The sequence below is a fragment of the Oryctolagus cuniculus genome, chromosome 18 (assembly GCF_964237555.1).
Source record: "Oryctolagus cuniculus chromosome 18, mOryCun1.1, whole genome shotgun sequence".
NCBI classification, from domain to species: domain Eukaryota; kingdom Metazoa; phylum Chordata; class Mammalia; order Lagomorpha; family Leporidae; genus Oryctolagus; species Oryctolagus cuniculus.
This window is the reverse complement of record NC_091449.1, coordinates 14,162,526-14,175,221: the sequence shown is the minus strand read 5'-3', so window position 1 is coordinate 14,175,221 and position 12,696 is coordinate 14,162,526. Positions and strand designations below refer to the sequence as shown.

The 12,696-nt window shown below is 58.9% G+C and overlaps 1 long non-coding RNA gene across 1 annotated transcript; it reads right to left on the bottom strand.

Moving 5' to 3' along the window:
- Nucleotides 1-909: 909 nt before the first annotated feature.
- LOC138846448 (uncharacterized) lies at nucleotides 910-12,653 on the bottom strand. The gene is made up of 4 exons (XR_011383938.1): nucleotides 12,559-12,653; nucleotides 3,848-4,059; nucleotides 2,266-2,480; nucleotides 910-1,151 (listed from the first exon to the last, which is right to left on the bottom strand). It is a non-coding gene; the product is annotated as an uncharacterized lncRNA (long non-coding RNA).
- Nucleotides 12,654-12,696: the final 43 nt, after the last annotated feature.

Genomic DNA, 12,696 nt, shown 5'->3' with positions numbered 1-12,696 from the left:
CCAAAGGGAGATGGGAGATCAGGAAGGCTCCCATCCAACCCAGTGGGTCCCACATTGGGGTCCCCTGGGCCAGAAGCAGCAGCTTGATAGTCGTGCAGGTGAGAATCAGAAACTGAGAGAAGGGGGGCGCTGGCAAAGAGGACCTGGACAGGGCTGACGAGCAACAGGGGCTACTCCGAGCTGCACCTCTAGAACTCACTGGTCCACACAACAGCCCCCAGAAAATCGAAGGTGAATTATTTTGCAGGTGGGAGACATGGGGCACGAGGGTCTGTGTAGCCCACCCAGAACCAGGGAGCAGATGGAGGGCGGGACTCGGATCCCAGCTCGTGTGCTCTCCCTGCCGCGGCGACACTCGCACCCGAGCACACGCGGCTGCAGGAGACACTCTCCTCCTGGCATCTGTGCTGCGGAAGACACTCTCCTAGCACACGCGGCTCACCGGGCTGGGGCCAGGGCCGGGGCTCCGCACCTCTCACAAGGCCCCAGGGGATGCCCCGGCTCCCGGGACGATGCCACACTGGGAGAGCCACTGCGACACTCCCGGCCACCTCACCCACAATGGGAGGACTTAGCACAGCCTGTGGAACGGCCTCCTGGGCCTCTTGCGAAGATCCACGTGCAGAATCCCCCACTGAGTTTCTCTGGGCCAACAGATGACAGAAAAGCCACACAGACTCCAGATAATGCCGTATGTACAGGCCCAGCTCATGGAGGCAGCGGGAGTCTGCCTGACGCCCCCGTTTTCCTCCAGTTCTCAGCTCCGGTTCTTCTGTGTGGTCTTCACTCCTGGGCACGCCCTCCTTTCACACTGGGCCCTAGCAGCTCTGGCCTCAGCTGCCACCAGCTGAGGAGTCTCCCTGCTTCCTGCACCCTGGCTGCCGTTGCTGGGTGTGGGTCACAGGCCCATTTTTTTTAAAAAGATTTATTTATTTATTTGAAAGTCAGAGTTACACAGAGAGAGAAGAGACAGAGAGAGAGAGAGAGAGAGAGGTCTTCATCCGATGGTTCACTCCCCAGATGGCCGCAATGGCTGGAGCTGCGCCGATCCGAAGCCAGGAGCCAGGAGCCCCTTCTGGGTCTCCCACACAGGTGCAGGGGCCCAAGGACTTGGGCCATCTTCTACTGCTTTCCCAGGCCACAGCAGAGAGCTACATTGGAAGAGAAGCAGCCAGGACTAGAACCGGCGCCCATATGGGATGTCGGTACTTCAGGCCAGGGCGTTAACCCACTGCGCCACAGCGCCGGGGCCCATTTCTTAACCATCATGGTTGCCAGGGACATGGGGTCTACTCATTGGGCAGGGCTGAGTTGTGGTTACCGTGGAGGGCCAGAAAGCTGGTTCAACTGCATCCAACACACATCAAACACAGAGGGGAACGGAGGTGCTGGGACTCAACAGACTTTGGACAGCCCACAGTCCTCAAAGGATAGAACAACAGGAAGCCAAAATGAGCCCAACTTGTTAAACTCCCATAAGATGGACCCAGGGGCTACTGTGGTGCAGAGGGTTAAGCCTTGGTTTGGGACGCCACTCACATGTCTGCTTCCGATCCAGCTCCCTGCCGATGCACCTGGGAAGGCAGTGCTTCATGGCCCCAGTGCTTGGCCCCTGCCACCCATGGAGGAGACCTGGATGGAGTTCCAGGCTCCTGCCTTCATTCTGGCCCAGACCTGGCTGCTGTGGCTATCTGGGAAGTGAACCAGTGGAGGGAAGATCTCTGTTTCACTCTGCCACTCAAATAAAAAACAAACAGCTGGCGTTGTGGCACAACACTGCCACCTGCAGTGTCAGCATCCCATATGGGCACTGGTTGGAGTCCCGACTGCTCCACTTCTGACGGCCTGAGAAAGCAGCCAAAGATGGCCCCTGCACTCGCGTGGGAGACCCAGATGAAGCTCCTGGCTCCTGGCTTAGGCCTGGCCCAGCCTTGGCTGTTATGGCCATTTGGGGGAGAGAAACAGCAGATGGAAGATATCTCTCTCTCTCTCTCTCTCTTTTTCCCTAACTCTGCCTTTCAAATAAATAATAAATAAAACCAAAACAACAAAATGTTTTAAAAAAATGGATCCAGGCAAGGCACTGAGATCATAACCAAAGAAAAAACCTGGGGTTGATGTGTTGTATCACTTCATTTATGTGAAGAATCGAGCTAAAACAACGCACGGTGTTAGAAGTCAGCATGGTGGACACCTTTGGGGGGAGGGAGGGCATCAGTTACCAAGGCAACATAAACAATCTCTGCTGGACCAATGGCAACTCACCAGCACCACTATTATCACTTTGGTGTCTCAGAGTTGGCTGGGCTCTGCTGGGTGGTTCTCACTCAGGGCCTCCCAGGTGGCTACAGTGAGACGGCGGCTGGAGCTGGGGTCATCGTGAAGGCCTCCTCACTCGTGTGTCTGGCATGCGTGCTGGGTGTGGGCATATCAGCTCTCAGAGTGGCCCGGGCAGGCCGGCCAGGTTCCCAGGGTGGGCACTGCAAGAAAGGGAACCGGGCAGAAGCCACCCTGTTAGGACATAGCCTCAGAAGACAGCCAGTGTCTGGCCAGCGCTGTAGCTCAATAGGATAATCCTCCACCTGCGGCACCGGCACACCAAGTTCTAGTCCCGGTCGGGGCGCCTGATTCTGTCCCGGTTGCCCCTCTTCCAGGCCAGCTCTCTGCTGTGGCCCTGGAGTGCAGTGGAGGATGGCCCAAGTCCTTGGGCCCTGCACCTGCAAGGGAGACCAGAAGCACCTGGCTCCTGGCTTCGGATCAGCGTGATGCGCCGGCTGCAGCGCGCCAGCCACAGCTGCCATCGGAGGGTGAACCAATGGCAAAAGGAAGACCTTTCTCTCTGTCTCTCTCTCTCACTGTCCACTCTGCCTGTCAAAAAAAAAAAAAAAAAAAAAAAAAAAAAAAAAAAAAGAAGAAGAAGAAGAAGAAGACAGCCGGTGTCACTTCCAGCATCCTCCCTTGGTCGTCTTGACTGATGGGAGTGGTCAAGGACTCCACCTCTCAGTGCGGAGTGGCACACACAGCAGGTGAATGGGAGACACGGCTAAAGGCATTCTGTAAAGCACATGCCACAGGGAAGTAATGACTGGAAGGGGCCGGGAGGGGGAGATTAATTCTGCTTTTTGATCTGGGGGCTGTGCAGCAGCAGTTGCACAAGGTCATGGCCAGGGTCTGTGCCTGTGCAGCTCCAGACTTGCACTTCACCCTTTAGCTCTCGGCTTTCCTGCACCCCCCACTCCCACTGCCAGCAGCCTGAATGCCCTCCCCAACCTTAATTCTCAGTTCCAGGGGGCCCGGTGCCACCTCCCCTGTAGCACACATCATGGTACTGTTTATCCATCTGCCCCCAACTTGAGGCCAGAGAGCCTCAGTTTTTATCACGTCCCCCATTAGTAAAATATCTCCAGTATTCGTGTGCACATACACACACTTATCTGTCACTTATGGGTCATACTGTATTAATATGCACGATATAAAACACGCTCTAACATAGGCATATTCACAGGGTGAGTTGAGCGTGGCTACAGGCAGACTTTCTAGTATTTTCCTCCACCTGAATGTCTTGAAACATCCCAGGGAAGCAGAACTCTCCTCAGAGACGACTGTGACCGTGAACAGCACGAGGACAGGTGACTGCCTGGCTTGTTCAGCTCAACATCCAGGGCCACAGAGCAGGATGTGGAAACACAGTCGGCTGCACACTGGACTTCTGCATACTTTACACGATGCATCCGTATATTCCAGCTAAAAAGCCCTTACCAGCATCAAGAATGAAAGGCAGACTTCTCAGAGGCAGGTATAGGGCACAGCAAGGTGCAGCCACTGCTTTGGGGTACCCACAACCCACCTTGGGGTGCCTGGCTCAAGACCTGGCTGCTCCACTTCCAATCCAGCTTCCTGCCACCTCCAGACCGGGGGCAGTGAGCGGTGGCTCAGGCGGTCATCTCTGTACCCAGGAGTTCCGGGCTCCTGGCTGCAGCCGGGCACAGCCTCAGCTTTTGAGAGGTGGATATTTGACAGGTGAACCAGTGGGTGGAAGATTTCTCTCTCTCTCTCTCCCTTTCAAATAAATAAAAATTAATTAACTTTTAAAAACAAACATTTCAAGGATGTCAGAAAAGTCAGCATCTGGGGCAGACGCATGAATTAAGCCAAGAGAACACTTGCCTCCAGACGCAGGTTCCAACCAGGAGCCCTGCAGAGTGGGTGGAAGTCTGGGGAGAGGGAAGAAAGGAAGGGATGCGTGCTGGGTAGTTCTTGGTGATGATCACGGTTGACTGTGAAAAGTCGGAGTGCGCGGCTGCTGTTGTGGTGCCGCGGGTTAAGCTGCACTTGCGGCAACAGCATCTCACATTGGAGTAGCATTTCCAGTCCCAGCTGCTCCACTTTGGACCCAGCTTCCTGCTAAATTTTTTTGGGGGGAGGTTAGTGAATTATGGCTCAAGGACTTGGATCCCTGTCACCTTCAGCCTGGCTCCAGCTCCAGCTTTGCAGCCGTTTGGGGTGTGAACCAGCAGGTGGAAAATCTCTGTTACTCTGCCTTTCAAATAAGTAAACGATAAGAAGAAAGTCAGAGACACCCGCTGTGGCACACGCAGGGCTCCTCCCTCCAAGGGAGGGTGGCTTGCCCACCCCTAAAGCCGCGCTGTCCTTAGTGAGTGACTTGGCCAACAGAATGCAGAGGAAGTGGCATTCTGGCACTTGTGCAGCTTGATCACGAGAAGCTATGCCGAGGGGCCGGCGCTGCGACACGGCGGGTAAAGCCACCGCCTGCAGTGCCAGCATCCCATATGGGCACTGGTTCGAGTCCCGGCTGCTCCACTTCCGATCCAGCTCTCTGCTGTGGCCTGGGAAAGCAGTAGAAGATGGCCCAAGTGCTTGGGCCCTGCACCTGTATGGGAGACCTGGAAGAAGCTCCTGGCTTCAGACTGGTGCAGCTCTGGCCATTGTGGCTACCTGGGGAGTGAACCAGCAGATGGCAGACCTCTCTCTGTCTCTGTCTCTCTGTGTAACTCTGACTTTTAAACAAATAAAATAAATCTTTAAAAAAATTTTAAAAAAAAAACTTAAAAGAAAGTGAGGTGCTCCAGAAAGAGGGAAACAGGGGTACAAATTCTTAGAGGTGACAGGGGGTCTGCAGTGTTTTGGACCAGCACAGTCCCAGGAAAACCCAAGTGTCACGTATATAAGCCGCAAATACAAATTTCCAAATTTCCCACTGCCATATCAAAAAGAAACAGGTGAGTTTACTCTTAGTAATATATTTTATTTAACTCCGTATATCCAAAATATTACCATATCAATATGTGATCAATATAAATTCTTTCTGTACCAAGTCTTTGCAATCTGGAGGGTGTTTTACACACACACGCGTCCACACGAGCCACACATAGGTGCTCAACGGCCGCACTGCGCGGCGCAGCCAGACCCTGCAGCCCGAGCGCGGCATGGGGGAGCTTGTCCCGCACCCAGGTCCTCAGGCCCCTACCCCCACCCAATGAAGCGGAATCTGCACTTGAACAAGATCCCAGGGGACTTGAAAGCGGGCGACAAACGGGTCGCGTTCCGCGCGAAACACTCCCGTGGCTTCTGTTGCCCACGGCAAGTTGGACATCATCCGTCCACGCAGCACACGGTTACTGAGCGCCTGGGCGACGCTAGGACACAGCTCGGGGACAGACTGACCCCCGCGCGAGGGGGCTCCCAGATGGGCGGTGAGTACGGAGCTCCCCAGCCACCGTGGCCGACAAGTGCCAAAGGCGGCCTGACCTGGCCCGAGTGCAGAGGGATCCAGAAAATACCCCAAATAAGGGAAGAGGCCACGACTGAGGCAAGAAGCCACAAGTGGATTAAATGTCCTCCAGGGCTGCCAGATCGGCCCAGCCTGCCTACGGTCAGGAAGAAGTCAGGCCTCAGAGCAACGCGGAGAGCCGCCTGCAGTCTAGGGTTACAGCCAATGTGCCAGGGACAGGGCATCACTCTGTGCAAGCGCGCCAGGGACAGCGCCCTCCCGGCGCGCAGGCGCGCCAGGCACAAAGACCCTCCCGGTGCGCAGGCGCATCAGGGCCGGAGCTATTCCTCGTGCGCAGGCGCACCAGGGACAGCACTGTCACCGCGTGCAGGCGTGTCCGCACTTGGAAAACAGGGGGAAGTGGAGCTGAGGAGCCGGGAGGGGGCCAGCGTGCCAGCCGGGGACTGACCTGAGTTAAGGAACTGTAGGTTGTCTTTTCCAAGAAAAAAAAATTCTTTAATAAAACTTTTGGACGTGTTTTACTGTAACTGAGCAGGGGAAAGAGAAAGGCTATGGCTGAGACAGGACGGTTGCGAGCTGGCGCTGCGAAGGCTGGCCGCTCTGCTTTTACGTATGCTTGGCCTTTTCCCTTAAGAAAGGCTAAAAATATTCTCCTTTACAAATGGTAACAGGGTCTTCGTAGCTGGAGAGGAAGCCACGCAAGCCCAGAGCACGCGACGCAAGAGCGGAGCAGCAGCCGCTCCGCAGGGTGGGACGCGGAGAGGGGGTGAAGGCACGTGCGAGGGAAGACCCCGCAAGTCAGAACTTCCTGGCTGCGGAACTGGGACCAGAGCGGCTACCCGAGGCTGCGCGAGGTGGCTCAGTCCCCGCAGGGGCCGAGGGCGGCCCGGCACGAGGAAGGCACCTCGGGATGATGGCGGTCATTGGGAGCGCACGTGGGCCAGAATCAGAGTGTCTCCACGCCGAGGATTCCTAGTTCCGAACCCACTGCCCCAGCGGGCCCTGACGTCAGGGCGCGCGGGAGAACTCTGCCGATCCACTGCCCCTTCCACACAGCGCGCCCCAGGTCTCCCCAAGCCCTGGACCCCGCTGAGATCCTTTCTGTCGGTCAGATCTGTGATGACGCAAGCGAAGGGAGGCCCTCAGGTGGCCTGAGTCCCAGGGAAGCTCCCCGGGGCTCCTGCAGGCGAAGTTCACCTCCGACCCCCGCTCCCCCCACCGCCGCACAACTGTCTGAACTAAAAGATGGGGTTCTGGGCAGCTTTCCCCACTTCAGCTGAAATTCAATGTTATTTCATCTCCTGCTTAGTTAACTCTTTGAGCAGCGGGCTTCACTGGGCTGAAGGATGAGATGGAGGCCTGGGAGGAGGCTGAGAGGTAATTGGGACAAGGAGCGGGTGGGAGGCCTCCAGGAGTCCTGGGGGCTGGGCTGGGCTTGGCTGGGCGTGGGCAGGTGGGCGACCAGAGTGCGGCCCCCAGGACCGTCTCTGGGACCCTGGAGAATGAAGGGGCTGAGAGGAGGAGGTTTGGAATGTGGGTGGTGGTGACTTGTTAGTGGACTTTGAGGACCACATGGTAGCCAGGGGGTGGAGTAGGGGTCCACAAGGCCTTAGGATTCCCCAGGTCTGGGGTTCAGAGACAAGGTCAGGACCAAGGCCAGAGAGTGGGAGTCACCCGTCCACAGACAGGAAGCAGGCTACAAAACAGTGAGATGGCCCCGGGGGAGGGGCAGAGAAGACAGCAGAGTCCCCCCGCCCCCATCTAAGGGATCGGTGAAAACAGACGCCTACAGAGCAGCATAGGAGATGTCGGGGGACAGTGTGCGTGCAGCAGGCCGCGGCGCTCAGCACCGCCCATTTTTTCCAAGATGGCCAATAAGATGCGCAGGGGACAGGCCCGCTGAGCCGGGCTCCTCAGTGTCACAGAAAGAGGTTACCAGAAGGCAGGGCCGTAGGAGGTGCGCCTGAACCCTCTGGTACTGGACTAGGGGTGGAAATACCGGCATGAACTCGTGTTTATTTTTACACAGAGATACACACATGTGTACAGACACGGGTTTGCACACATACATGCATTTCCCAGCTGTGTCGGCTGCGAATGAGAATTAGGGACCCCCAACAGCAGTGCGCACAGCCCACGCCTAGACCCCGGTCCCTAACACATCCTTTAGGAAGAGGCACCGGGCCCCCTGGAGCAGGGGCAGGGAGGGCGCGGCAGAGCCAGACGGTGAGGCGCTCAGGAAGAGGGGCACATGGGAGCGGCCCTGAAAGGGGCTGCGATGGCCCAAGGCTGGACAGTCTGAGCGACGACACTGGTCGCACCCAGAGTAGAGGCAGCACCCTCCAGTCCACGCTCATAGAAACCGACAGCTGTGCAAGTCGGACAGGACACATTTCCCGTGCAGGAAGGCGGGGAAAGAAAGCCACCAGGACCCCACCACGGCGGTCATTGCCAGCCCAGGCCGACTGGTGGACGCTGAAGTCACGGCCAACCACGGGACGCCCGCACTGCCTCACAAGACCAACTGCTCGACATTCCTCCCGCCAGGAAGTGCAGCACGTGGGGGCACCACGCGCCACCACCACCGAGAAGCCTGCCGCGCCTACCTTTACTAAGTGACCCAGGTGAACGGCACCTCGGCGAGGGTTCCCCCCAAGCCCCGGTATGATGAGGAAAATACCGGACAGATCCCCACTGAAACCTCACCGGGACCCGTCCAAACCATAGGGGTCACGAAAAACAAGGAAAGCCCAAGAAAGGATCACCGATTGGAGGAGGCCGGGGAGACGGGAGCAGTAAATGATATCCTGGATTGGATCCTGGAACAGAAAAGGAACATTAGCGGGAAATCGGGTGAGATGTGGGCAGTCTAGAGTTTGGTAAAAGTATCAGCGTTCATCTCTTGGTTTTGGCAAACACTGCAAGTGGGTGAGATGCCAGGGTGAGCGGAAGCTGGGTGCAGGCCCGAGAGTTCCTGTAGCTCACGCACTGCTCAGTAAAGCACCGTTCAGCGTGTATCACCCAGTGAAAAGGCGGCTGATGCCAGCCGGTTCCCGAGCACCCTCCAGGTCTCATCTCCGAGCCCACAGCCCTGGCCAGGCCCAGCCCGGCCCCCCGACCAGACAGGCTTGCCTCCCCCCCGGACCAGGGCACCGTGTCTCTGCCATCACTGGGTCCCTCTCCGCTTAGGGGTAAGGCTGCTTCCCTGACTGCCCCGGAACACCTGTGTGCAGCCAGATCCCGGGTCTGAGGTCTCTCAACCTGGCCCTTAATCTCTCTCGGCCCAGTCTGCCGGAACCCCCTGCTGGTATCCCCTACCCCACTCCCCAGTCCAGGACACACCTGAGGCAGCCTAAATGTCCCACCCACCCACACACCCACCCATCATGCCAGATCACTCCCCAGCCTGCCACCTGCCACACCCACGCATGTCCCCAGCACCCCAGCTGTGAGGAACATGGGGCTGGCAATGTGGGGTGCCTGCCCTGCTGCATCCCCCTCTCCCCCCCGCCCCAGCCATGGCTGCAGGAGCCCGTTGACCACAGCAGGTAATTAAATCCCCGTGTGAAGACTCGCTGGGGAACTGGGAGGGAGGGACGGTCACGCGGAGCTGGCGCGGGAGCCCCCCAAACCCCCACCCCCCGCCCCGGGCCAGCCCACCTGCCCGCGATGGAAGCAGAGCACGCAGGGCTCTGGGAAGGAGGAACCGGAGCCGCTGTCCCCTGTTCCGACTCCACTCTGTTCTCACAGGCCCCAGGCCACGCTTCTCGGTCCTAATCCACGACCAAGCCAAGGGGGCACCGCCTTCACAACGGGCCCAGACTGCCACGGTGACTCCCCCACCGCTGCCCAGGCGGCCCTGGTGCCACCATCTCATGCCGGCTCTCCCTGCTCTCTCCCCCTTAGCGAGCTCACCCTGAACTGCCGTACTGCGGATGTGCCAATCTCCCAAATCCGCATGTCCAGCCCAGCTCCCTGCTGGTCCAGGGAGTGCCGGTGAGGCCTCCGTCCCGCCGTCCCCACGTGGTTGCTGGCGCTCCCGCCCTGCGCGCCCGCTGGAAACACAGGGCAGCCCTGCACTGCTTTTCCTCACCCACGTCCACACCCCCAAACCCCGGCACCTCTGCCTTCGAATCATGTCCAAGATCAGGCCACCCGTCCCCACCTCCCCCACCACCACCCTGGCCAGCCATCCTCCCAGCACTGACTCCCTGCTGGGGCCCTGCCTCCAGCCCCATGCCCCCCCCCCCGCCTTGTTTCAGTTAGCTGAAGGGGGGTAACAAATCACCCTAAAAGCCAGGGGCATCAAAGAACCACCGTTTCTCTGCTCAGGAATGTGCCATTCGGGCAGGCTGAGGTTGCGGGGCCCAGGAAGGTCTCTCTCCCCACGCGGCGTCAGCACGCCTGGCACCTCAGCTGGCGCAGCTGGCGCAGCTGGCGCAGCTGGGCAGGGGCAGGGCTCCGATGCGGAGAGCAGTTTCCAGGCCTCCCGAGGCTCCTGCAGCGCAAGCGGTTGGTCAAGACAAAGCACAGGGCTGGGCCTGGCTTCCGGGGGAAGGCAGGCAACGCCACTTCTTGACTGGAAAAAGAGAAAGTGGGGCTGACTTCACTGCAGGCATTGTAACCTCGTGGAAACAGCGGATTCCACCTAGAGCCAGTTCCCCGGACGCCTTAAATACTCCACTGACTGTGCGTGCTCCCTCCCATGGCTTGAAAGTCCTTCCTCAGCTCCCAGTGCCGGGTGAGGCCCAGAGCCCTTACAGAAGCCGCCCGGCCCGGCCTCCTGCTCTGCTGTCGCTCCCCACGGTGGCTTATTAGCGTCAGGACCAACTTGTCCACCGCCTCGGGGCCCGGCTTAGCTATCCTATGGGAATGCGCTCTCACGGCACCTTCCATCCGTCTTTGCAACTGCGCGCTGTGCGGGCATCGGACACTCTGAACCCCCACCTGGGACCTCCTTTGAGGCAGGAAAACCACTCTGTTCTCAGCTGTGCTGAGCACGAAGCAGAGGCCAGACGTCTCGAGTCCGCGGCAAACTCTGAGGCAGCCTCTTTGTAGAGAGGGGACTGGGCGTGGCGGGGCCCCGGGGGATGCTGGGATCCAGATCTTTGCTCGTTATCTGGTGAATGACGACTGAGCCCCTGCTGTGTGCCGGGCACCCTTCCAGGTGCTGGGGACAGAGCATGAAGTAGACAACGGCACCCGCCCTCACGGAGCCGGCAGTGGGAGGCACAGGAGACGGACAATAAACAGAAGAAATCAGTCCTCAGTCGCTACATGCTGATAGGATAACAGTAAGCAGCAAGTGGAAGGAAGGAGAATGGATGCGTATGGTGAGGGTTCGGGTCTACAGGCTTGGTCAGGGAGGGCCAAGGAGGAGGTGGCATCTGAGTAAGACCTAAGGGAGTGAAGAATGAGTCTGGGCTCTCTGGGAGATGCTGAGATGGGGGTTTCAGGCAAGGAGAACAGAAAGTGCAGAGGCCCTGCGGCCGGTGTGGCTGCAGCAGAGCAAGGAGAGCAGCCCACGTCAGAGAGGTGGTGAGGGGCAGGGGCCCTGCACAGGACTCCAGCTCCCACCCCGAGTGAGATGCAGGCATGCAGGGTCCTGAACAGGGGCAGGACGAGGCCTGTGTCCCTCTGACTGCAGGGGGTGGGGGTGGGAACCGGGAGACCGCTGAGGAGGCTGCTACAATGGCCTGTGCAGATGAGGGTGAGCAGGACCCTGGCGTTCGGAGTGTAGGGACCGAGAGAGGTGGTCAGGTTCTGAACACATGGTGAAGACACCCGCTAGTGGACCTGACGTGGGCGTCAGACAGCTCCCATGTCTGAGCCCGGAGCAACCAGGAAGGAGCTGCCGTTTACCACATCGGACACGGAGGGTACAGATTCTTCAACTGGACCGAGATCACTCTGGAGATACCAAGAGCCAATAGAGGGTATCGCAAGGGAGAGGCCCTAGGCTGGAAGCAGAAATGGGACCCACATCTCCGTGCCTCTCCCAAATTCCTTGCCGCCTGTACCTGATCTGGCCCCTGCTGAGGTCTCCAGGCTCACCTGCACCCTGCTAAGTCAGAGAATGGCGCGCGCACGCCCACCCGCGCCCACCCGCCCCTGAGCCGGCCTCTTCCTAGCCACGAGGTCCTGGGCAAGTCACTTAATGTTGCTCGCCCTCGGTATCACCATCCGCGGAAGGGAGATGGAACAGCGCGTGCCTCCTAGGATTGATCACGCAAAACCTTTTTGAACCGCTCATCTGCAATGCGCAGGCCCCATCGCACGTGGCGGAGACATCCCCCTCTCCCCGGCAGCACGTCAACTCCTCCCCGCACCGCCTCCCGCGCACCTGCCCCAATCCTCCTCCCAGCCACAGCCGCCAACCCTGGACTCCCAGATCCAACTCCTGTCCGTTTATTTCCACATCACAGCAAGCTGAGCCGTATCCCTGCCCTACCCGGAATTCTCCCGCGGCTTCTCACCGCCCTCAGGACAAAGACCAAGCTCTTTAAGTGGCCAAGAAAATTTTCCAGCATTTAATCCATGCAGAACGGCCAACACCGTGTCCAGCACCACCAGAGCCCCTCCGCGCACAGGCAGACCCGGCTGCTTCTCGCCGCCGCCCCTCGTCCAGCCAGGCCTCCCCAACCGCACCCACCTCCTTTGGGTGCCCGGCGCGCCCCGCGCTGCCTCCATCACTAAGCGCACACACACCCCTACCGGGTCCTTGCCCGCCTCTCCCACGGACTGGGGCTTCCCGTGAGCCGGCCGGTGATGTCCGTACGAGGGGTAGTTGCAGGCCCCATCCTTACCGCCTGCTCCGGCACCCCGAGACCCTAACCCGCAAGTCCTCGCGGCACAGCCCAGAAACCCTCCTTCCGCACGCCTCAGGAGACCTTTGCACCGCACGACCCAAAGCGCCCAATCAACGCCTTCTCTGTGGCTACTGA